The sequence below is a fragment of the Phaenicophaeus curvirostris genome, chromosome 5 (assembly GCF_032191515.1).
Source record: "Phaenicophaeus curvirostris isolate KB17595 chromosome 5, BPBGC_Pcur_1.0, whole genome shotgun sequence".
In the NCBI taxonomy this organism is placed as follows: domain Eukaryota; kingdom Metazoa; phylum Chordata; class Aves; order Cuculiformes; family Cuculidae; genus Phaenicophaeus; species Phaenicophaeus curvirostris.
In genome coordinates, this window is record NC_091396.1 from 3075252 (window position 1) to 3099759 (window position 24508).

Here is a 24508-nt window from a genome sequence, read left to right on the forward strand (position 1 = left end):
GAAATGCAAGCATTCATCATATTCTGGCCAGCGGCGCTCAATTTGTGTGGCCGCAGAGCAGAGACAAAGTGTGTCAGTGAGTTTAAGCAAGGGAGTTACGTCTGCTCTTAACTTTATCCATGCACTATTCCTTCTGCATTATGCATGGCCAAGGTGCAAAGAGATCTGCAGCTTGCACGCAGGCTGAAACTACTAAGTGAGGTGTAACAACTGTTTAAGTTGCTAAATATTTTGGTTTAATAAATCAAGTCAGCTCTAACACAGGTCTGAGCAGGGTCATGAACATTGCACAAAGTTCTAGGAAACGTGAAAATAGCCCTTGTCTAGTCCTCTGCTGTTGCACAGTCCAGGCAGAGTCTGTCATGGAAACGATCTAGGTCTGCTGAACTGGTCAGTGAGGTGACTCTGAGCACGGCTCAGACAAGTGGGATAAATGTCCTGCTCATGGCTTTGAACTTGTCTTCCCTTCTCCTTCAAGTCCAGGGGATCAGAAGCTGTCTGGTGCCTGGGTGGGAAGGGGGAGCTGCACTTGCATGGAACTTCTCTGGTTTTGTGCTAGCTTGTCTCATTTTAAGATAGTCTGTTGCTCAAACTATCGTTGCTGCCCTTTCCCCTTGTCTGTTAAGTTGGTGGTTGAGTCGCCTTCCCTGGAGGTGTTTAAGGCACGGGTGGACGAGGTGCTAAGGGGCATGGGTTAGTGTTTGATAGGAAGGGTTGGACTCGATGATCCGGTGGGTCTCTTCCAACCTGGTGATTCTATGAAGTGTCTTTGAAGAGGCAAGGTGGGGGGACGGTGGAGGTTCTCTGTGTCTTTAATGTATATGGAATTACAGTACATATTTATATTGTCTGTATTTAGATAGAAATAAATGTTCTTCACTGCCAGCATGAACTTGCTGCTCTGAGTAGTGAATAATCTGAAGCTGCAAAGCATCTGGCATTTCTGAAGACCATTCTTTGCTACCACACAATACATAAGCATTTAAGCTGTTATGTTTAGACTGCTGAGGAAAAATGATTAGAGTAGTCGAGCATAGCAAAAAACCAAGAGAGTCAGAAATATGTGAATTCATTTCAGTAAGCGTTCAAGCAGCTGTAGACTTCATATTTAGTTCACTAAAAAGTCCACGTGGAGTTGTTTCTGTTCCGAATTTTAAGTATATGCTCAAATATGGTCTCTCCTGATGAACAAAATAACTATTTTTCCACTTCCTCAAACTTTTCCTGATTCAATCTTGTGAATAACTTTCTTTGTTTGCTCCGGCTTTATATAATGGCAGAATTAGGTGATAGCAGTCTCTCAAAATCTCACAAAGCTCTTCCCTTGCTCAGTTCATTTTTCAGCTTGTCGCTTTGTTCTTTGCTGAGCTGGAATCAAATCAAGTTTATTTATTAAGTCTCCCTCAAGCAGCATTTGAATCCATCATATATATATGGGCCAGAGACACAAACCTTGGTCCTAGTCCTTACCTTGGTATTTGAGCTCTTAGTTTAAAATGGGCAAGAAGTGCAGAATTCAGTGTGTGTGTTTGGGATCTATTAGTACAAAAGATGTCTAGGAGGCTCTGGGTATTGCTAAACTAATGGACTGCCTGGAGCCTTACAGTGCAAATGCCTTCAGCTCTCTATAAATTATCTGAGTGTACTGTTAAAGCAGCAGTGTTACAACTTTCATCTATCATAACTGAACTGCTTTAGCAGGTTTTTTTTTACTAACTGGCTCGTGTTAAGTATTCTAGAGTCACATAAACTCTTCTGGTATTCATGTTTTAGTAGACACCATGTATAAATTATCTTTGATAAACTGCTAATAATGTGAGCTTATATGGAAGTAAGAGGGTCTTCAAGGTTGATGACATTTTTTTGTACATGAAAACAGAGTAAACAGGATGCTATGAGATCATTAAGATTGTAAGGGCTGTTTTCAGAAAACATCAATTAATGAAATGCGTTGTTTGAAATTGTATTGATTAACACATGCTAATCCTTTAGTTGTCTGATCCCAGATGCTTCGTTTTTGAGCGTTTCAGTATATTCATTCTCTGTGCCATCCTCATAAATTTACAGAGGTGAGTATTTCTGTGCAGACATCTGTGCAGATAAGCTGGCTGGTCAGCTGGCAGCCAGTTCAAAACCAGAAACTGGAGCTGCTCTGGCACTGAGTAACCTGATCCAGTGGGAGGTGTCCCTGCCAATGGCAGGGAGATTTGGAACTAGATGATCTTTAAGGTCCCTTCCAACTCAAACTGTTCTATTGTTCTATGAGTCTATGATTGAGATAGTGTTAAGTTATACAGAAACATTCACTTGAGTTTGCCAGCATGGTTGTATGAATTTTGTGGACTTGTGTTTGTGTGAGTGAGAACACTTGCAGAATAAATGCATGTTTGGCTGCTGAGGAACTTCTAGACGTACCTTATCTACTCAGCAGTTGAATTTACTTTGAGCTTTGCCCATAGTTACCTTCCTGTACAGAAGATTCATTAAATGTACGTATTGCCACAAAAGGAAGGAATGTGAAAATTCTGACATTTCCATTCCACTTGTGGAAAGTCTTACAAATATCAGAAGATTTCTGCTTTTAAAATTTGCCAAAGATTTGACCTGTGTCCTTTTGGGAATGTTTATTCCACAGCACGCTGGTGGAGTGAAGGCTTTCCTCCAGCAGTGGAAGCAGCTGCAGCGCGTTGTGTTTGGGAGGCAGCTTCCCGGCTAATTCGCCGGGGGGAAAGGAGCAGCACTAAGAAGCTGAGGAGAGAGAACTATAAATACTGCATGGCTGCAGCTATACTGCTCCCTGAACCGAGTTACTATTGCTACATTGCACACTGCAAAAATGTCAGTTCTCTTCACTGTACAGCACTGAATCACGTGGAAAAAACTAAACTGTTCATCTCTGGTTTGGCTTGAAGTTAGTGTAGCATTTTTTAGATTGATTTGATAGGGAAAATTACGTATGTGACTGTGCTGGTAGTGTTTTCTCCCCTCCTTATCCCTCCCCTCCTACCTTCCAAAGACCTCATCCCTACCCTCCTACTTTCCAAAGCCCTCATCCCTCCCCTCCAACTTTCCAATGGCTTTTGAATTTACTGCTCAACTTCAGCTAGAGATTTTTTTTTAAGGGACCAGAAGTCTCTGAAGGTTTTATGTTCCTGCAAATGTTATAAAAATGGGTGATCAGGTACAGGAGAGATCCATGCCAGAGCTCCCATGGAGGGAAAGGCATGTTGCCTGTCGCCTTTGGTGTGTCGCCTGAGGGATGTGCCTGTGCGCGGCTGTGCTCTTGCCCAGCCACACGTGAAAGCAACGTCTGGAAGAGAAACCTTTTGCAGTTAGGAAGTGCTGGGGATGTGCGAGTAATGTGGGATTTCACGGCACAGAGATTTATCTGGGGATGCGTCAGAGGCTCTGAAATAGGATTTTGATAAGAACGGTTGGACTCGATGATCCGGTGGGTCTCTTCCAACCTGGTTATTCTGTGATTCTGTGAAATGAAGGGAACCTTCTGTGCTATTGACCCTGGGCTTGAGGAGAGGTAAAAAGCAGGATCTGGGAGGACTTAGGAATTTTTGTCTGCATGAGGGTGTTAAGAGGATAGGGCACTTGCTCACTTTTCCGACAATGATATCTTTCTTCACTGTGTAACCTCACACAGCCACATAAGAAGCCAGTATTGGTACCATTCAAAATTTTTTTCTATGAATTTGCATTATAAAAGTACTCTGATTTAAAGAGCTTTTCCTGATGTGTGGCAAACCACTGTTTTTCGCATTGATTTTCTTATCCTTAGGGTTAGCTCTGGTGCATACTGTGAAAAATAATTTAGCATCTGAAATACGAAATGGAGTCATGCCACTGGATGATTTTGCCCTCCATGCAGAACAAACTGCTGGCACTCTCCACTCTCTTACATGAAGTGCAAAAACTCCCTGCAGTGATTTTCTGTAGCCTTGATTTGTGTGGGGCATTTGGTAGCTGAATGCTTCACACTGATGTTGCTTTTGTTTTTTGGGTTGTTTACCAACAAAGTTCCAATATGTTTAGGCACTGGCCCAGGTTGCCCAGAGAAATCGTGGATGCCCCAACCCTGGAGGTGTTCAAGGCCGGGTTGGATGAGGCTTTGAGCAGCCTGATCCAGTGGAACGAGGGTTGGAACTGGATGATCTTTAATGTCCCTTCCAATCCCAACCATTCTACGATTTGCTTACGGATCAGACTATTGCTGTGGACGTACCTTTAGTAAGTAACAGTATCTATCCCAAACTGATGAAGTTATAAGTCATTCCTAAAACCAACAAAGCTTGGTTTTGGAATATGTTGAGCAGATATGTCAGCATTTGAAAGTTTTGTCAGTATTGGAAAGTTTAATCTGTGATGGAGATTTCCAGTCCCAGGTAATTCTTCCACCATTTAGAAACAGCAAGCTGGCGCGTGTAAATGAGATGGTTCAAAAGCTGAAGCAGTCTATCCCATCTCTGAGATTAAGGAACCCACTATGTAAGTTAGTTGGTTTTGCTTTGCTCTTAGAATCATAGAATAGTTTGGGTTGGAAGGGATCTTAAAGCCCACCCAGTTCCAACCCCCCTGCCATGGGCAGGGACACCTCCCACTGGATCAGGTTGCTCAGAGCCTCATCCAGCCTGGTCTTGAAAATCTCAGGGACGGAGCATTTACAGCTTCTCTGGGCAACCTGTGCTAGTGCCTCAATCCCCTCACATTAAAAAAAATTCTTCCTAAGATCTCATCTAAGTCTTCCATCTTTCATCTTAAAATTGTTCCCCTGCATCCTGTCCCTGCACTCACTGATAAGAAGTCCCTCCTCAGCTTTCCTTTAGCTTCTTTAAGTACTGGAAGACTGCTATAAAATTTCCCCAAAGCCTTCTCTTCCCTAGGCTGAACAATCCCAGCTCTCTCAGCTTGTCCTTAAAGGAGAGGTGCTCCAGCCCTCATATCATCTTTGTGGCCTTCCCTGGACTCAGAGTTCTAACAGATCCATGTCTTCCCTGTGGTGAGGTCGCCGGAACTGAATGCAGTTCTCCAGGTGAGGTCTCCCCAGAGTGGAGCAGACTGGGAGAATCCCCTCCCTCACCCTGCTGGTCTCAGTTATTCAGATAAAATTAGCTTTCTGGGCTGCAGAGCACATTGCTGGCTCATGTTGAGCTTCTCATCCACCAATTTGCTGACTTCTTTCCTTGTATGGATTCTGGTTTTTCATTTGTGAGAAACAGCTGATGATCTTCCCTTACTTACCTTTCTTTTGACATTCAGAATGGTGGAGATCACATTTGTATTGTGCACACTGAAAATGCAAGACCTAGGTTCAATCTCAAATGCACCTTGCTTTTATGTGGTACAAAATACAGTAGTTCACTGTGGGATATGACCTTCAATAGCCTTTTTTTAACCTGTTCTTCAATAGTTGTGCAGAATTATGCTGGGGCTGGAGACAGATTTGTAAGTATTTTCTTCCTACTCAATGTTTTGAATAGGTTTGTTTAGTTTTAGTAAAATATGTCAAAGTCTATCTTCATTTAAAATAAAGGATGGGCTTAAATATGCCTTCTGTCAGATCTGTCCTGAAATGATAACCGTCTTGATAACCAAATACACTGAAAGTGTATTTAAACGTTTAAATATACGTGTACATACTAGCATTAACTATCATAGCTAGAAGGGTCTAATAAAGTACAGAATAAGGAGGGGTGAATTTGAGGTGAAGTCAGTTTTTATTTATATTGGAATCAATGGTGCAATGCCAATGCTGTTCTCAGAATTATCCTTGAGTAATTCCAGAGTCACTTATGGTTGTGTTCTCTATTTTTCTGGAGCTGCATGACTGCTTTATGCTTCTCATGTGTCTAACAGAGAGTGCCTCTTAATGTGGTTAGAAGTTACAGATATAACGTAATCTGGTATTATTTTTATGATGGAATACTGCACACCAAAAAGTAAAAATTTCATCAAACTTGCTTTCTCAATGGAAATATTTGGATTTTCCTTTCCATTTATATCTGTAAAAGGAAAAAAATGTGATAGACAAGACTTTCTTCAGTATTGGCTTCTACCTATCTACGAAGGCTATAAATTTTGAATCTAGTCAAGAGTTAAATTAAGGAAGATGTTTGTGGGAAGCAGCAGAGCAGCATCTTTCACCTTCTGTCAGATCTGGCCTGATGTGATGTCTGTCTTGATAACCAAAAGAGCCTATTTTTTCCTTAGTAGGGACTTTGTGCTGCCAGAAGCACTCTGAAGTGAGTGAAGTAGAATTGGGCTCTGCCCTTGCAAAACTCTGCATAATATTTATGTTACAGCACAATGAGTATGTTGGAAATGTGCAAGGTGATAACCTTTCTCCCTCTCTTGCAGACGAGCATATCAAAATCCCCTTTGTGCTGTGAGTGTTTCTGCTTTATAGATTTTGGATAGCTCCGTGTGTCAATAATCTTCTTTACGTATTTCTGTATTTTTACAGGAATCTGAGATGAGAGCGAGCTAGATTTTGATGATCATCTTGACACCATTTCTCTCTTCTGTATCTTGGCAGGTATGTATTCCAGGGTAATTTTGTAGAGAAACTGTGTAAGTTACTCGTGTCAGGTGGGCAAACCTGCAGTTACAGACTTAGCCACGTGTCTTGTTGGTTTCAGTGAAGGTGTGTTTCAATAAACAGGTAGTCAAAAATTCTTGAAAAACCTGTTTCATCCTTAACAAGGAAAATCTTCCTCATCCTGCTTTACAGTGTTGGGTGGATTACAAGAATGAGCTCAGAGCAGAGGAATTTGCAGCTTAAACTGTAGCCTGTAGTGAAGGCAGTTGGCAGATCTTCTTAACTTTTATCTCTACATTAACATCTCTTTTCTTCCTCCTACTGAACTTAAATAGGAACTAGCAGGTGGACTAACACTATCATACTTCTGGTATTAGACATGTCAAAGCACCTATTTTTTTTTTTTTCTCTGGGAGCAATGAATTCACTGTAAATTTGCAACTGATGTGAGATTACGAAAGAATTTCTGGGGTTTTGTACTGTGATGCCCTTGTCATAAAGTTAGGTGAGAACTGATGGACTAGCAATTCAGTGTAGAGCCTCTTGTCGTAGCAGCACAAAGATGTTCCTTGTATGTTTTTTTTACCTTATCTATGTGCTCCCTTTTCAGAGTTTTCTGTTCAAAAAGGCTTTTAGTCTCTACGTATTTCCTTTTTCTTTCTATTTTCTGTGATTCTTTTAAAACAATTTAAAAAGTTCTGGTGGTACTGTGGAGAAGGCTTGTAATTTTTTTATGCTAAACAGTTTTTCAAACTAGAACTATTTTATTGGCTTCCAGTCCAATCATTACAAAACAAATAGAAACTTTGAAATTAGAACTAGAACAAAAAGAACAGTGATTTAAAATTAGGTTTCCTTTGATAAATCTTGCTACTTCTGTATGATCTGAAAACCGAAAAACACATTTCTCTGAGAAGGGAAACTGAAGGTGCCTTTTCTTGCCCTGCTGCTCCAAGTGTCTGTGTTAATGCACATTATGAGCACAGATCAGAGATAAGGTGTCGAGTCCTAACTGTATCTTTGGATGAGCACTGAAAATATAGTGAAAATGCAAAACTAATGCAAACGTGTGAAAAGGGTTGCTATAAAGTGTAGTGGTGGCATGAAGTAGTTTAATTTAGAGCAGTAGTCTGTAGAAATGGAAAAAGGAGAGAAAGATTAAAAAAAGATGTGTACCTGAAAGAGCAGTATAACACGAAGTTCCACCTTACTAGACGTTTAAATATTGACTGTTTCTGTGATAGTGCACAGGAGATGTTTCAAAATTATGAAGTAAAACTGAAAGCATGTTAGAAAATTAAGCTCTGAGATGCTTCCAGTACTGTGAAAGGGACAGAAATAGTCACTGTCTATGTGTGCCTGAAGAAATAGGTGAGGAAGAGGAGTTTAGATTTATTAAGGCATGGGAAAAACTTTTGAGGTGGTGCAAGTTTAAAAAAAATGGTGAGACAGACTTAATAAAATCCACAGGATAATGTGAAGCAAGCATAAAACCTAATGGCAAATCTTTCTAACGCTTCTTTCCTTCAAAAGTGTGAATTAAACAAAATACATTTCTAGTTTTATATTAATGCTGAAAAGGAGGGCTTTTCTCACTCTGTCTCTGCCTCCTTCATTCTTGCGAGAAGCAAAGCAAAGTGTGTTCAGTAAATCTCATTAATGGGTATGTCCTGAAGGATTTGGTTCACATGATGGGCTTAATTATTTCCTTTCCTGCACAGCTGCTTTACACAGTTAGCAGAGCTGCCTTGATGTTGCTCTTCTCTTATAATGAGGTGCAGGGATAGGTAGCTCTGACAGCATCAACAGCACTGCTAGGAAATGAGCTTTGCATAGAAATTGTTCAGATTATGATACAACGTGGAAGTATTTGAGCAGCAAAATAGGAAGAAATCAAGCCAAGTGAAGGGGGTGTCTCATAGGGTCATCCCAGCCCTAGTTTTGGAGAAAACCAAGGGTCCTTTCAAGCATGGTATTTCTGGGCATCGCTTCCTTTCATTCCTAGGGAAATGTGGTCCCTTGTGTGTGGCCATCACAAAGGTGTCTGATTATGAAATCCAGTATCAGCAGCTGCTCGATACCTATGGAGCATTTAGTAAGAACTTTTACTAACTTCTACTTTAGTAATGGCAGAAATTGATAGTAATATTCACAGAATCACAGAATAACCAGGTTGGAAGAGACCCACCGGATCACCGAGTCCAACCGTTAATTCCTGGAATTCGAGATTTTTTTTTTTATGAAGAGTATTTATAGCGTTATTCAATCAAGATTTTCATTTTTTTTAAGAGCTTTTATATTCAGCTTGCATATCTTGATTAGGCTGTGATAATTATAAATGGTAATGAATTCACTTAATGAAGTTTTACAGGAGTACAATCAACATGAAATCTAGTCAATTAGAACTAAATCCATTTAAAGTATTTCTGGTCCTCCAAAAGTCTTATTTTAGGACTTGTGTTACCTGTGACTGAGTTGAGACCTACATAAACAGGTAGAAAGTATACTTTGTGAAGTATATCACTGCAGGTGATATAAACAAATCCAGAACTTGGTGAAGTTGAAATTATCTGAATCTCTGTTGTAAACTATTGATTGGACTGTTGATAGATAGAATTATAGATTCAGTCAATGATAATTTTCAATGTGATGTCCCCTGGAGAAGCAGAAGAAAGGAATATAATGCCCATGGTAGGTTTAACAGCCAGCTTGCATTTGTATGGTTGAGAAGAAATTATGTATATGGGTACATTTTATAATGTCTAAATATGTGAGACTATATTAATTGCTAAATGTGTGTTTGCTTACGTGCAAACTTTCAAGAAGCTTTGAGGTTACAGAAGTAAGCCATAGTTGTAGGTTAATCTTTTGGTTTTGACTTAAACCCTTGCAGCTCTTTTTGAAGACAAAATAGTGCTGCATTTTGCTGTTGGTTTCAGTAAGACCGAGCTGTCCTTACATCCAGTGTGGTTGCCACTCTTGTTTCCAAATTTGATCTTTGTCTTGCCCTTCTTCATAGGGTCAAGTTCGTTTAAATGGTTTGGTCATGGCTTTATGTGCCCAGTAGCAGCAGCAGCTGACAGCTGCTTGGGCTGTCCTGCAACCTGCACAGCCACCAGGCTGAGAAAAGTGATTTTACCACCTGATGTGGCACTTGGTAGACTGGAGCAAATTCTGTGGATGGCCACTGAGAAGGTGCAGGCTGGAGTACTTGTCCTGCAAGGAGAGGCTGAGGGACAGGGGCTTGTTCAGCTTGGAGAAGAATCACAGAACCATTTAAGTTGGAAAAGACCTTAAGATCCTGGAGTTCATCTGCAAATGTAACACTGTCAAAAGAGATGGCTTCAGGGAGCATCAGCCAGCCCAGACAGGGAGGGTATTGGTTGACAGCCGACTGAACATGAGCCAGCAGTGGCCCAGGTGGCCAAGAAGGCCAATGGCATCTTGGCTTGGATCAGAAACGGTGTGGCCAGCAGGGCCAGGGAGGTTCTTCTCCCTCTGTACTCGGCACTGGGGAGAGCGCTCCTCGAATCCTGTGTTCAGTTCTGGGCCCCTCACCACAAGAAGGATGTTGAGGCTCTGGAGTGAGTGCAAAGAAGAGAACAGAGCTGGGGAAGGGGCTGGAGAAGAAGAGGAGCGGCTGAGAGAGCTGGGGTTGTTTAGCCTGGAGAAGAGGAGGCTGAGGGGAGACCTCATTGCTCTCTCCAACTCCCTGAGAGGAGGTTGTGGAGAGGAGGGAGCGGGGCTCTTCTCCCAAGGGACAGGACGAGAGGGAATGGCCTCAAGCTCCACCAGGGGAGGGTCAGGCTGGACGTTAGGAAAAAATATTTTACAGAAAGGGTCACTGGGCAGTGTCCGAGGCTGCCCAGGGAGGGGGTTGAGTCCCCTTCCCTGGAGGTGTTTAAGGGCCGGGTGGATGAGGTGCTGAGGGACATGGTTTGGTGTTTGATAGGAATGGTTGGACTCGATGATCCTGTGGGTCTTTTCCAACCTGGTGATTTTATGGTTCTATGATACTGAGATGACAAGAGCAGACTCTACACAGCAGTGCATGGCAGAAGGATGAGAGATGACAGTCACAAGTTGAAATAAGAGAAGTTCCAACTGGATGTGAGGAAAACTTTTTTCCCTGTGAGGACAGTCAGGCACAGGTTACTCAGAGAGGTGATGCAGTCTCTGCCTTGAGAGGTTTTCAAGACAGACCTGGATAAAGGCATAAACAGCCCAATGAGATCTTGTTGCTGGTCCTAGTTTGAGCAGGAAGTTGGATTAAAGACCTTTGGAGAGCCTTCTGACCTGAATGACTTGATGGTTCTGCGACTCTGAAGCACAACAAAGAATCCATGTCGTGTTCATGGAATCTGACATTTATCTTGAGTCTTCATTGAGAGAGGGATGCTGCAGAAAAACAGTGCTGTTGGTACTCTGAACTCTAGCTCTAAATCAAGAGCAGTTATCCCAGGGTGATTTAGCATGCTATTTATTTTTAATATTAAATTCCAAACTACAACTGGCATTTAAATAGTGAAGGCTCAAAGAGTTTGTTATGAATTTTTCTGTATTTTTAAATATGCTTTATATTTTTTGTTTTCCTACTTCTGCATAACAGTCATAAATGTGTCTCATTCTGTTTTTCTTCTTGCCTAAGAAGTGATCTTTTATTTCTCGAGCTGTTTACTGAAGGCAACAATTAAGTGTTGGTAGTCAGTGTGGGAAACTGCTTCTTTTAATCAGTTTTATTGTGTCCCGATTGCCTAAATTTCGGCTAGATATAGTTTGGCAAGAATGAATTTCTTGTCTTTACAATCAGTTGAATCAAAAACTCAAAGATCAAGAGAATAATTTTTGTTTCAGTTGTGCTACAGAACCACTGTGCTGCCTGGGTCGTCTTGGCAGATCACTTAACCTTTCTGAGCCTGCTGACATTTCTCCCCAGTCTGCCATCACCATCACTGTTGGTGTATGCAATCCTAACGAGTGTTCTTAGTTGTGCAGTGGACTCATTCTTGCTTGCACATGCTGGAGTATAAATTGAAGCCCAAGATGGGGCATGGTTTAGTGTTTGATAGGAATGGTTGGACTTGATGATCCGGTGGGTCTCTTCCAACCTGGTGATTCTTTGATTCTATGTGCTTACCTTGGGTTGGAAAATAAGCCAGGAAGATGCAGGTAGGATCAGCAGAGTTCCTTTTTCAAAATTTACTCTAAAAAAATTAGGTAAGTATTTCTATAATTAGAGAAGCCCAGAGACCATCTGTCACTGGGAAGCAGGGATATTTGCTATAGACAGACACAGATGGATGCAGAGATAGCGAGGACAGGGCATGTGGCTTTGCTTACACTTTTGGCTAAACCAAGGGCTGGTCACCTGCCCTAGTTCTACAGTGTGTGCGCATCCTTCCTGGGTCATAATTTGGTTGGTGCTTCCTGCTTGATTGAGAAAATAAATGAAGTATATAAAGGTGAAGTAGGTCCTTCTGCCTTTATTCTTTCTTCTCTATATGAGTCGGTTAAGTGATCCTAACTGAGGCCAGGGCTTGTTCCTGCTCAGCTGTTCAGAAATTAAGGGAGCAACTCATGTGTACATTTATTAACGTACTATATATTGCATGGCCTCATGTATTGCCAATATGCTTATTGATGCTGGTGAAAAGTAATAGTCACAACTTGACCTATGTTTGTAGAACTGTTTCTGATGTCAGGTTTCTGGACCTTTATATTAGCAGTTCTAGTAAAACCTAATTACAAATGAAGCTGATCAATGAATCTGGTCTCTGCGTCTGACAGCTTGCAAACTGCTTTAGATCTAGACAGAGAAAAACATTCTATTTTGTGGAGTTGAGGATTTCTGTATTTCAAAATGTGGTTTCTTTGGGCTTTGGAACAAATCTCCTGTATTTTGGTGTCCTCCCTAGAGCACTGCACTGGGTGGTGTAACTTGGAACTCTCCACCTCCAGGGCGCTTTGGTGGGGGACTGCCTCAGATTTGCAGTCCTGGAGAGTCTAAGATTGGTGCCCTGACATTACACCTAGCAGCCTGCTGAAGACATTGGGTACCTGGTGTCCTCTGGACACTTCAAGGGCTGTTTACTGCTGCGTTGCAATAAAAATGAATTTGTTGAAACTAAACAAGAAACGTAACACACACAACAAGAAAGTATAGTTGTTTTTCAATTAACTTGTGGACAAAGGTATCTCATATTTTATAAGAGAAATAGAGTATCAATTTGAAGATTTCTTTTTTATAACTGATGTCATTTCTTTGATTAAAATAATGCAAACAATGAGACTATTTTCTTGGCAACATAGCAAATAAATTAAAGTAATATAGGACTACAGGAAAGCTGTGGAGTGGCTCTTTATCAGGGAGTGCAGGCATAGGGAGAGGGGGAACGGTTTTGATATGAAAGAGGGGAGAGATTTAGATTAGGTATTAGGAAGAATGTTTTTCCTGTGAGGGTGTGGAGGCCCTGACCCAGGTTGCCCAGAGCAGCCGTGGCTGCCCCATCCCTGGAGGTTTTCAAGGCCAGGTTGGATGGGGCTTGGAGCCCCTGATCCAGTGGAAGGTGTCCCTGCCCATGGCAGGGGATGGAACTTGATGGGCTTTAAAGTCCCTTCCAACCCAAACCATTCTATGATTCTAAGATGATTCAATGACATTGTAGCCCCCATCAGGCTTGCATTTGAAGAAAATTCAGGTTAAACTTTATAGCAAGCTGCAAATGCTGACCCATGTCCAAGGAGAAGAGGGAATCTGCTTTATCTACTCTTAGGAGCTGATATAATCTACATAACAAGACAATAACTGTGCTTATCTGTTAACATTTAATTGTGTTTGTATTTGAATTATTCCAAAAATATTTTCCTTATGGATAAAGAGAAAAAAGGCTGATAAGCATAAAATGTGAATTAACAAGCAACTAAGCTGCTTTGGCTGCCAGGGAGACGAACCTGAGGTAAATATGTTCAATTTCTTCAAATTCCTGTTGTAAATCTTGTTAAATTATCTTATGTCCTTTCCCTTAAAATATATTATAATCTTTTTGTTATTTATGTTGTCAAGTGCAAGCAGAGGCTGAAACCAGGAAGGGTATAAGATAAAATAGTTTCCCTACATGCTTCTGTTTTTTAAGGAAAGTTTCTGGGGAAACCAAACTGAGCGTTATATCCAACTTTTATAAGTAGATAATGACTTTTTAAAACTGAAGAGGTGTAGTATTTCCACATTAGGTAGAAAAGAATTCATAGCCACTTGCTCACCTTGCGTCATTCTTGGTTTTGATAACTGAAGGGGATTTTTTTGTTTATTTTGTATTGCTGAAGTTTGCAACTTTGAAATCTCCAGTTACTATGTGCAAGTATGCTTTATGATGATCAGTATTTATAAGTGGTATTTCAGACTTGGGGAGAGAGTCAGTGTGACAGCTCGATCTGTGGCACATTTTCCTGATTTGATAACTGAAAAACCATTATTTTATGAAGAAATGCATTACTGGATCCAGAACTGGATAAACTTTTCAGTGTTTTGTGTCAGCTTAACTTGCAGTTTTTTGGTTCACGAATACAATGTACAGAGGTCAAGTCTTGTTGGGGCTGTTCCTGAAGTAATGTCTGTTGACTGCAATGGGATTATATACACGATTGATTTCCCTGTGCAAGATATGAAATGGCATAAAATGGACCTCAGAATGTTAATCTTTACATGTTTTTGCTCCTAGCAAGATCAACAGTATACAAATTATGTGACAGATCCAACTCTAATTGCTTAGAAAGGGATATTTGAAATTATGAACTCAAGAAGACACATCTCAGATTTGGATGCTGGTAAACTTTGATATCTTTGATATGCTTGGTGGATTATCTTTAAAGTTTTTCTGGTTTTCATCATGTTTAAATTAGTTATTGATTTGCTCCTTTTGCTTAGCATCTGTTTGAAGTGGTTTAGAGTTCTGGATTAATCTATCCTGAACAGAAGACTTATAAATTGGAAGTTGTTTTTGCAAGTATGTGTATGCAATTGCTTTGGGATGCAGTCTCTTATTTAATACTTCAAAATGCATTATGATTCTGTCCTAGTATCCATATCTGTATAGTATCCCTTGCAAGCAGTATTTAAAGAATGACTCATGAACACTGTTGTTTGTTAGTCTGTATGTTGGAAAAGAAGTTCTAATAAAAGTAGAAAGCTAGAGGTCATACTAAAACCAGCTATAGAAATGAACAGAGCTAGAAGCTGCCTGTCTTGGGGCTTACAGCACTGGCCGTAATTCCTTGTCTGGAAAAATGCCCTTTAAATAAAGGTCAGACAGGATTGCACTGGAAACCTTGCTGGTGCTTAAAAGAAGACACTTAAGATATTATATTGCCAGTGGGAATTGGCCTTTACTGTAAAATTCGCTGTGGTTAACATTTATAAATACTTGCTAGGTTTCACCCAGTAATATATTTCTTCTAAGGTTTTCATCTGTTTTAACCAACCTCACTGTGCCTCTCTGTGCTAAAACTTTCCACCTGGTTCTTCTTTCTTCTAGTGTGTTCTGTTTTCTCATGTCAAATTTCTACTTCAAATGTTTTTGTTTCCTGATGTTGAACTTAAACTTCAAATGTTTTTAAGCTTTTTCTACATCTGCTTCTCCCCCTGCCTCCTAACCCTGATCATCCAGTTGCTTATCTCCTGTATTCTTTGTTTCCATCCTTCCCCGAGATCCCTCTTTGTATCTGCCTGGTTGAACTTCAGCCTTTCCGTGAAGATACTGTGACCAGCTGAACAGTTTACAAGGAAAAGAAACACTAAGTGGAAGAGACAGAAGACACAGGAGATTTTTAGCATCCAAAGCTACTTGGAAGCTCAAGAAACTTTTAGAAAACTACCTTGTATTTGGAGAAATAGGTTGCTTCTGTAGATTTTCCTTGTGCACAGGAGTGCTAATGGTGAAGTACATCTGTTAAAAAAAAAACCTCCAAACATTCTACAGTCTGATCTCAAGCCCCACTTTAATCATATGGTGTTGGTATTTAGACTCTAAATCCCAGAAATTAATGGGGCTTAGCCACTTCTTGGCAAGTCTGTGCTGTGCAAATATACATGAACTAGAAATAACGAGCTATCTTAGGTATAAGGGGTGGGTTCAACAATTACTTCACTCAATTTTCTTTTTTTTATTTTTACTTTAAAAAAGGGAAAAAGTGTCACTCTTGAGCTCTTTTGCCAAACAATTTGTCAGCTGTGCATGTAATCTAGCAAAGAAATCAAGGACTGCAGAAATTTGCCCTTAAACAGGGCAGTAAGAACACTTTTCTGGTGGTGCTGGTGAGAACAACCGGATATGATCATTGATTTTCAATACTGATTTCAAATCAATGTTTAAGTTTTGAAGTCAGGGGTATCATGCTGAGAAACAATAGCTCTAGAGAAAAAGTAAGGGAGGCATTTTGCTTGGCATTCAGTACATTAATACTTATGCCTCAGTACACCTTCTAAAATATTTATTTGGGTTTTTCAGTTATTTAACAAAGAAATCAAAAATGCATTACCAGACAGTGCAACCAAAGTGAATTTAAGTGAAGGACTGGTGCAGAGGGAATAAACCCATAATTATGGGGGTTGTGAATAGCAAAATCTTGTATGATTAAATTCATTTAGGTAATTAGAACGGAGAGGGATTTTTTCAATTAATGTACAAGTCATTTGATTTTCTAGCACTTTCTTCCACAGAGTGCAAGTGCCTTGGAGAAGATGCAAGAATCAGCCGTCCTGTTTCACAGAGGCAGATCAAGGCAACTGCAGGATAACTTTCTCAAGCCTTCACATACGTCATCATTATTTATTCTTCAATCTCTGAAACTACATCTATATTTCTAAACAAAATCAGGCCAGGAGTTGTTCTCTGGCCTGAGGCTATGTGGCATGAAGTAGACCTTGCTGACCTTTGGATATCTTCTGAGCTCCTGAGCCCTAAGAAAGTATTATTTTTTATTTTTTTTTTTTTTTTTGTGATTTAGCCTAAGTAAGTGCAATAGCACATGGGCTGTATTTCAGTCCAGTAGGGAAACATTTTCATAATATGAAAGCCTGTAGAGATTGGAGTGCACCAAGCCTGGTGAAACCTCATCTGTGTGTCCTGTATGTGAGGGGCATCACCTGGCACTGACCAAGAGAGCACATATTGGGGCATGCCAAGAGAACAGAGCTTTGTTTTGTTGCCTGGCCACTGTTTTTCCTGGCATTGGAGGCTGTGCTGGCCTTTTTGCAGAAGGTCCTCAGGACTGGAGCCCAAACAGCACAGTTTCATGTGATGTGGCATCTGCACCAACGATTCCTCCTCTCCTGGTGGTTCTGGGAGCACAGGGAGAACTCCAAGTGCCTCATTTGTGTTGAGATTTTGCTATGGGCTGGTCAGCATTCATTATGCATGTTCTTTTGACTTCTTCTAGATGTATTCTTTTAGATTTTGCATTTGCCTGGATGAATTTTGTATTGGTGGGTTTCACTAAGCTGTCCTGCTCAGAGTTGTGTTTTGGCTCTCATAAGAGATTTTCATCAAAGTTAATCAGATGGCTGTGTTTATGTAGATTTCTTTCTTGTCACATCGGCAGTAATGTCTCGAATTCACTTTACGCTGGCAAGTGTCAATACTGCCTTTGGAAAAAAAGTGTTATTGCCCTTTTCATGCCCTGGCTGTTTGCTTCTGGCCCTTTGCCATCTTCCTCCTGCTGCTTATGCAAACACTTGCATAGTGATCCAGTTCAGAGACGTGCTGGATGCTGAAACTAACCTCCCAAGCAAAAAAATCTGGCGTTTAACCTGGACCGATGTTTTGTTCTGCTTCACTCTTCATGTTATTTCAGGGATTAAAGCAGGCTGAGGGCAAGAGTGGAGTGGTCCAGGGAGTGAAGGGGGTGGGATTCTGTCTTTGGGATGCAATGCTGGTTATTGCTAGCTCTAAAGTATGAGTGCAAAGTGGAGGTTGAACCCATGAAATTGCAAATTGCCCATTGGAGTTGGTCTTCGATTCAGTTTTTTTTTCTACGTGACCTTTTCTGCAGACCTCTGGAGGTGTGTGAAATGCATGGTGTGTTGGGATTGCACCCTCCCTCTTCAGTTCAGTCTGAAATGCATCTTTGTTTTAATATTAATAGAATTAGAAAAGCTAATGCTTGATCTTCTCCAGCATTTTAATTTAGTAACTTGGTGAGCCGGTTTTTGAGCTGATATCTATAATCCCAAATAAAGCTGCAGAATCCAAGCGTTAGGAGCTCTGGCAGGCTTTACACAGATGGAAATCCGTTTCCCAAATACTTTTTCTTCAAAGTTAATTATTGAATGCCTCTTTCTAGCAGTTGGTGGTATTCTAACACGAAACTTTTCTCACAGTCTGGTTAACGGCATTACTCAACCTGTAACAATGCCGTCTCTGTATCTGAGATATTCCCACAGGTACATTTTTAACTTGTCTGACAATAACAGTCTGGAGGACTTCTCTCTGCAGGCAACAGGACTGTTATTGTGCAAACGAATGTTTATATAAAAACAGATTGTTCTTATCATGACTTAGAAGCCGGTGACCCTTGAATTTGAAACCTTGCTCTGCGATCTAGCCTTGTTGGCCTTGGACAAGACATTTGATGCACCTCAGCTGTATTTTAGAGAGAGGAGAACTAGTAACTGTTGTGGTTAGTCTGAAATGGCCACTCGTGAGACCATAGCATACACTTATACAATAGCAGAGCCAAAATCTCATAAGTTGGGAAAAGAATGATTGAGTCCTTTAATGTCCTTTATTGTGATTTCCCTATCAAAAAGGATACCAAAAGGCTGAGAGAGCTGGGGTTGTTTAGCCTGGAGAAGAGGAGGCTGAGGGGGGACCTCATTGCTCTCTCCAACTCCCTGAGAGGAGGTTGTGGAGAGGAGGGAGCTGGGCTCTTCTCCCACGGGACAGGGGACAGGACGAGAGGGAATGGCCTCAAGCTCCACCAGGGGAGGTTTAGCCTGGATATTAGGAAAAAATTTTTCACGGGAAGGGTCATTGGGCACTGGCAGAGGCTGCCCAGGGAGGTGGTGGATTAACCTTCCCTGGAGGTGTTTAAGGGACGGGTGAACGAGGTGCTGAGGGACATGGTTTAGTATTTGATAGGAATGGTTGGACTCGATGATCCGGTGGGTCTCTTCCAACCTGGTGATTCTATGATTCTATGAAAAGTATTCTTGGTGTTAGGGTTGCATTTCCTTCTGTCTGACCGTATGTTAGTCTTGCCCAATGCAGAAGCCCAGTGGGAGTCTTTGCCACGGCTGCAGTGTTGTTAGGTCTCCGTGCCCGTAGCTGTTTGCTTTTGGTGGTTGTCAGATTTATGTTGACTGTTGGGTTTGCTCAAGGCAAACTGGACAAACACACCTGCATGTGCTGTATCTGCTGGTGCTAGTGTAGGATGCAATAGGGAGCAGACTTTATAAGGGGCAGATCTTTTAAAACAGGGGGGGGGTTGTGTGTATGTATCATTATATTCTATATTTACCACTATGAAACTTGATAGAAGGGTTTGTTTCTTTGCAGGATAAACAAAATTTTGCACAGCCATAATTAAGTTGAAGATTTTGAAACACAATTTTTGTAGCAGGCAAGTGCATTGTATGTCTTATACATCTATGTGAAATGAAGATACTCTGTCCAGTCATAGAATAGTTTGGGTTGGAAGAGACCTTCAAGGTCATGCAGCTCCACCTGTGCCGTGGGCAGGGTCACCTTCCACTGGATCATGTTGATCAAAGTCCCATCCAACCTAGCCTTGAGCACTTCCAGAAGACCACCAAATTTGCCGTCATGATTTAGCCTTAGTTGAAGCCTTGTTGGCTGTTCACCAATCACCTCCTTCTTTTACATGTACCTTAGCATAGTTTACAGGAGCTTCTTACTGGGCACAGAGGTAAGACTGACAGGCCTGTAGTTCCCCAAGTTGTCTTTCTATCAGTTTTTTAAAATGAGGGTTATGTTTCCCCTATTCTAGCCAGTGGGAACTTCATTTAACTGCCATAATTTCTCAAATATGATGTATAGTGGCTTAGCAACTTCATCCCCCAGTTCCCTCAGGACCTGTGGATGCATCTTATAAGGTCCCATGGAGCTGTGCATCTTCAGGTTCTTGAGCCTGTATCCTTCCATTCCAACACTCTAGTTATAGGGTCCATCCCACTACATCTCTGTGATGCCAGTGAGATCATGGTCCTGTAGGTGTGTGCACATCTTGAACTTCTCTTTCATTCTCTGTGCTGTGCGCATTTGCTTATAGGTATTTAAGTTGGGCCCCCAGTGAAGCTGACTTACTGGCTGGAGGGGATGGAATTCTTTTGTGCTGCTTTTCAGGCGCTCTCCTGCTGATATGTGTTCCTTCTCCAGGTTCTGGACACTTATTACTGGCACTAGCATCAAGGTGATAGGAGTGGGAACTTTAGTTTAAAGCTCTCTTCACAGGTTGCCAAGCCTATGAACGAAGATATTCTTTCCCCTTCTTTGACAGATGGACCCTATCAGCCCAAGTTTCTCAAAGCATATCCTATGGTCTAAGTAGCCAAACCCTGGTTGTGGCACCAGTCCTGTAACCCTTTGTTGATTCATCAGATTTGACTGACCCTTTCAAACTCCTTTCCTTTGATAGGAAGGACTGATGAAAGAAATTACCTGCACTCTGGAGTCCCTTACCACCGCTTTCCAGGGCTTTGTCATTCTCCTTGTTACTCCTCTGACTGTCTTTGATACTCTTCAGACTGTGCATCAGTGATATTTTAAACATCAAGTTCATAACTTTTAAGATGGTGAAAAAGAAATTTAAACTTATATATTTAATAATTCTTTTCATGTGATGCTTAACAACCACAAGGCTCCAAAAAATAGATCAGTCTCTATTTGCTTTTGCTTTTTCCCCCCCTCACATGCTTTTTTGCACTCACTGTACCCAACCATTCAGACAGAGTGAGCGAGCTCTGGAAGTTAAATTGCTTGCCTTTTGATGATCTGTGTGCTGTTTTAATTCCAGTTTATTACAGTGTGCTCTTAGTCTGTTTTTCTTGTAGAGAAAAAGGCAGTTAGATGGTCATGCTGCTTGCTCATAGTGTTTGAAAATTTATTCATTAACTGTTTTCTGCTCCTCTTAATGGTGGGGTGGTAACACATAGCGGGATAAGGAATTCCTGCAGATTTTATAGAAGTTGATAACTGGATAGAGGAAAAAAGTATCTAAAAATAGCCTCTGTGAGGGGAGCACAGCAATGTGAGCTCAGTTTATGTCATCTAGCCTGTCGGCTTGAGGAACACAACCTGGCAATAGTGATAGAGGCAGAGTAAATACCCCTGCACTCCTGCAGAGCTAAAGGGCAAGGTGCTCAGGGAAAAATACAATAATAAGGATGAGCATATAGTTGTCCTTTTATTCTTTCATCTTCCAGCTGTTTTACAGCCTTTCTGTGTCAGAAGTGGTGTTTAATGCGCTGGAGCCTGTGCTTGCCTTGTTCAGCCAGTGGTTAGGGGATGTGCAGAAGCCAAGGAAGGAGAGCACCTGAGGCTGGGAGATGCAGGGAGCTCCAGGTATGGGAGTCAAAGACACAGAGAGAGGAAGTGAGGTAGAGGAAAAACTCCTTTGGTGGTAGTTTCCATTGCGAGTTTAGTTCCAAGATCATTGGACACCTTTTTTATTTGTTTACAGACAAACTTTTTGACACTCAGCACGTCCCTACGCTGAAAGTAGCTGCTGCTGTATCACATTGCTATAAAGTACAATCAGCTTAACTACAGCAGGCATAGTATGTGTTATAGTTCTACAAAATGCACGAAGGGATCCCAGACAATCACGTCGGCAAAAACTAACCTGTATTTTATCTGTATAACATCTTTTTGAACCTATGAATTGCCAGCTGGGAGCTAGGAACCTGGGATGCTATATTTTCTTCTGCTGTACAAGCTTAGGTAAACCAGGCAACCTGCCTTACTTTTCCTTATGTAATAGTTTTGGTTGTGGAAAAGTCTTTGGAATATCACTGGGACAAAACTGAAAGAGTTTCTGAAAGATGACAACTTCCCTATGGGAGCGGTGTTAGTGAGCATCTCTGGTTGACACATGGTGCTGTCTTCCATTTCTGTGCAACTTAAGAACCAAGAAACCAAACTGCCTTAAGGTGTCTGTAGGAGACATACTTGACCTCTGCTCCCTGTCAGGATCTGCCCTGTACTGAGAACTGTACTGATTTAGTTTCTCCAGTGGCGTCTTATTTTAAAATGGCATTTAAATGATCTGCTCTTCCATAGCACTGGTGGGACATAGGTTCTACTCTTTTTGCTACTGTAGATGCAATCATAGAATCATGGAATGGTTTGAGTTGGAAGGAACTCTCAAGGTCATCCAGTTCCACTTCCCCCACCATGGGCAGAGACACCTCCCAGGGATGAGGAATCCATGACTTCTCTGGGTAATCTTTCATTACCCTTTCCATGGTTATGTGTGCATTTTGTTTTTTCTCTTTATTTCAGAAAACTATGTGATTTTTGCCTTGCTGATGCATCTTCAAGAAGTTCTTTGTCCCGCTATTAGTTAAACATAACTGCTTGATACCTGGGGACTGGTTCTTCGCTTCATAATTTTCCTTTGCTATTCCACAATGAGATATTTCTGGGTATTTTTTGCATGAAAATGCACTTGCAAAAACCTTGTGAAGTTTTTTTCCTAATTCAACTCCTTATTTGTATGCTATATAATTGCAGTTTACTGTTCTGTGTCAGAGGAGTTGAATTCATTGCCCTGGAATATATTGCACTCTCAAATGGCTTTAGGGAGAGACAAACCATGTGATAGTGTTAATGACTTTTTCCTCTCACCCACTGTCCTATACCTCTCATGCTCTTAAATACTGTGTATCGACCTCTTATATTTTGGCTTCATGTGATTTAGCACTGGTAGATAAATAAGGAAGCCATTGAAATGTTTATGCTTTTTATTGACTTTAAGGTGCTTTGGAGAGCAGCATTAATCTACAGTTCAGTGAAGCAATAACAAAATGAAATACTCCCTCAAGAGTTTTTTTTTTTGGTAAATAGAGCCTTGCATTAAGCTGCTGTGAACTGGCATGCTTTCAAAGTTTAGAATGCACTGGTTTTGTCTTCATTAGTAATTATAGCTCAGGGTAATAACACTGGAATTGTCCTTCATCAGAAATAAGAATAAGACTTGATGATGTGGGTATGTGATGTACTTTGGAAATGCTTGCCCTTGACCTCGAGCTTTAGGCCTGCCTTGCCACTGCCTGTTCTCTGCATGATTCAATACATGATTCTCTTGAAAAGCTGAATGAGAGTGGTAGCCTTTTATGTTCTCTAATCATTGTGGTATAAATAACTGGACTGCAAAGAGGAACGAGTAAGCTGGTTGTGATATTTAGTTGGTGCAAACTAAATTGTGAAACACAGTGATAGGAGTGTCCTCTTAGTCCCTGCTGTTGTTTGACTGAATTTACTTTGGGGCAGTTCACTGCGAAACCGCTATAGAAAATGTATATTTGGACCTTTCTGCCCTCTACAGCTTCCTGAAAGGAGGTTGCAGTGAGATGGTTACTGTTCTCTCCTCCCAAGTAATGAATCATAGGATGAGAGGGAATGGCCTCAAGTTGTGTCAGGGGTGGTTTAGGCTGGATATTAGGAAAAATTTCTTTACTGAAAAAGTGGTGAAGCATTGGAAAAGGCTGCCCAGGGCAGTGGTGGAGCCTCCATCCCTGGAGGGGTTCAAAAAATGTGTACCTGTGGCACTTTGGGACATAATTAGCAAACACAGTGGTGTTGGACTGGATGAGCTTAGAGGTCTTTTCCAACCTCAATGATTCCATGATGCTATCATAGAATGGTTTGAGTTGGAAGGGACCTTAAAGGTTATCTAATTCCAACACCCCTGCCATGGGCAGGGGCACCTCCCAGTACAGTCACCTTTTCAAAGTGAGTTCACCCTTCTGTGTTTTACTTTTTCTTTAATGTCTTTTTTTAATGTGGGCTGACAGTGGAATTGGTTGTTGTTTTGGGAGGCTTATTATGTAAAATTTGAAAAAGGATGTTTACATTTTTCTTGCCTCTGAAAACTGAAAAAGTCTATGGTTGCCAGGCATTGCAGAATTTATGGTGTTATTTTCAATTTTTTGAAATTCAGTACACATTTTCCTCCCATTTTTCTGTAGAATATTAATTTTCATTTCTTGGTGAAGCTTTTAGTTTGTGGGACAAAAAATTCTTTTGCTGCTTTGGTCGAAAAAGCCCAGAAGGATGTTCTGATATTCTTACTGTGAGACCACTGAATACAAATATCCTTATATTGGAATAAAAATTACTTTCATTTTAGCTGAATATATGCCACAGATTAAATATGTTTCTAGGATCTGTATTTGGGTATGTATAATAAACAGATTTTGGTAGTGTGGATATGAAAGAAAGTTATATGAGCTACAAACCCCAAAGCAGCATCTGCATCTGTTTGTTTCCCTGTAGTACTTAATCTTTTGGTTGATTCTGCTGTTTGAAAACACCGTCTGTTATGGAAGCCTTACCTTTTGTGATGTACAGGATGATGTTACTTTAGCAGTATATTAATTTTATGAAATGCCTTTTTCCACTTCAAAGCTTGTTCTAGTTCGAAGTACATTACAACAGTGCTGTTCAGCAGAGAACCTTAATTATCCAGTATTTTTCAGAATCCTTTCGGAGGTTGGGTGTGCCTGGGAAGAAAAGTCATCTTCCCTTTTATTACACTCTTACTCTCCCTGTCCTTCCTCTCCTGTAGTAAATTGGTAGCTAGATTTATTTCCATTACACTCTGTCTGCCCACATAAATTACAGGAGGAAATAAAAGGAGGATATAACGTATAACTTTGTTGGTAAATGCGTGTTACTTCCAAGAAAACAACACTTGTACCTGATTGATTTTTAAGACGTTAACTAT

The 24508-nt window shown here is 40.9% G+C and overlaps 1 protein-coding gene across 7 annotated transcripts in view; it reads left to right on the forward strand.

Annotated features, from left to right (window-relative positions):
* Nucleotides 1-24508, forward strand: part of SHANK2 (SH3 and multiple ankyrin repeat domains 2) — a 515992-nt gene that overhangs the window by 11746 nt on the left and 479738 nt on the right. For all 7 annotated transcript variants that reach the window (XR_011337489.1, XM_069857381.1, XM_069857383.1 and 4 more), the window contains exon 2: nt 6473-6544. The gene's annotated coding sequence lies outside the window, so the exon portion shown is untranslated. The remainder of the gene's footprint in view (nt 1-6472; nt 6545-24508) is intronic.